This window comes from Triticum dicoccoides, chromosome 3B (assembly GCF_002162155.2).
Source record: "Triticum dicoccoides isolate Atlit2015 ecotype Zavitan chromosome 3B, WEW_v2.0, whole genome shotgun sequence".
In the NCBI taxonomy this organism is placed as follows: Eukaryota; Viridiplantae; Streptophyta; class Magnoliopsida; order Poales; family Poaceae; genus Triticum; species Triticum dicoccoides.
The window spans coordinates 832097558-832099602 of record NC_041385.1 but is presented as its reverse complement, the minus strand read 5'-3'; positions in this window follow the sequence as shown (position 1 = coordinate 832099602).

Below are 2045 nucleotides of genomic sequence, written 5' to 3'. Positions count from 1 at the left end.
CGGGCTTGGGAGGGCCCCGCACGGGCCTCGTGGGCCCGCGGGGTCGGCGGCGATCTGGGGACCGGTCCGGGGCACGTGGCGGCCGCTGATTGGCCGCGCGGATCTGGCGGACGTGTCCGGCGCCAGCGGACGATGTCCGGCGCGCGGAGAGGGGATTTCGCTAGGGTTTGCCCGGAGTTGGAGGGGGAGATGCATATTTGTAGGTAGAGGGAGCTAGGAGTGTCCAAATGAGGTATAGTTTTCGCCCACACGATCGTGATCGAACGACCGAGAGCATGGAAGTGACTTAGATGGGTTATTGGGCTGTTTTGGAGGGGTGTTGGGCTGCAACTTAAAAGAGGCCTCTGCGGATATGCGGATAACCGTTGGAGTACCAAACGAGCTCCAAATGACCCGAAACTTGACAGGTGGTCTACCGGTGCTATACCAGGGCCACTTGGCAAGGCTCGGTCCATTCCGAGAATGTTCAACACCCGCACACGGAAACAGACAAGAGGGGTGAGCCGGTGCATGTGGGAGTGTCGGATTGCGAAACGGACAACGGGGAAAATGCTCGGATGCATGAGACAAACACGTATGCAAATGAGATGCACATGATGACATGATATGACATGCATGACATGAATAAAATGTAAAACGAAAGACAAAACCCAACCACAGAGGGAATATCATATCACATAGCCGAAAATGGCAAGAGTTGGAGTTACAAAGACGGAAAGTTACATCCGGGGTGTTACAAACCCTCACCAGGAAACGTGACAAACCCTAGGAAGTTTTGCCGACAAAGAACTCCAAGGACGGAGTTGGACCGGCGGACACTATGATGGTGGTCCCAACCCCTGCAGCATGACAAGGCCAACGCATTAGTTATTTGAAGAAACGTGAATGCAGAAGGTACAAAAATATTAAATGCACTTACCTCTCCCCATCAGGGAAAATCAACCACCTCTGCTCGCGGGTCGCTGGCACGGATGGGAGCCGTGTACAACCATGCTGGTAGACGGTGCCCCCCTCCTCCTCAATATCAGTCGGCTCCCCGTCATCATCAGCATGGCCACTCGGCTTCTCAGGCTGATCTGGCCAAGTACCCCATCCAGACGTGTGCTCCTTTGGGGTCTCATGGGCCGAACTCTCGTGGGCCAAAGGCCCGTCGACCCGAGGCTCGTGGGTCGAAGACCCGTGGACCAGAGGCTCGTGGACCGGAGTCCGTGTAGCCTCCTCCTCGGACGAGTCCACCCTAGCAGTCACGTGCTCGAGTGAAACAGCTGGGGGTGGCGGCGAGGAAGGCGCCGTAGCAGTCACCCTACCTCCTCTCTCGCGACCACGTGCTCCAGCTCCTCTCTTCTTCTTACCTCATCCCCTGCTGGGCATCGTGGTCGATGAAGAAGGGCCCGGCGGTGTCGCCATACTGTCCAGCAACGCTCGGTGGAGAGGTGTGTGTGGAACGGAAGACCTCACACCACGCGCCGACGAAGAAGGGGCCTCGGCGCGGTCCCGACCAGCGCCCACCATCTTTCAACACCTGCCATGACAAAGAGTAAATGAAATTAGTACAACATAAAAAAAAAGACCGACATGAATAATAATATGTATATCACTTAAGTGTATCATCATCAAGTACAACATAAAAAAATTGAATACCTGGCACATATTGGTTACGCATACTCATGATTCAAGACACATATATAGCTAGCTATCTAGTTTCATCGGCATGAACACCGGAACAGAGCAAATAATTAATGGGGGAGGAGGACATGTCATTTGTGCTCACCCACGAACGAAGGGGCAGAGCTCGTCAAATGCACGGCGAGGTCGTCGAACACCAAACCTTGCAGCGATGAAACAACTGCACATTTAAATCTACCCGATCAACACAATTATATATGATGTTTTTCATAACAAAATCGAAAAATATATGTCCTAACTAATAATTCATAAATATATGACCCCGTCGGCCTCTGGAATGCCAAAGAACACCTTTTCGGGAGGTGTCGGGGGTCGGGTGTCGTGTCGGTGTCGGGGTGCCGTGTCGGGGTCGGGGTGCT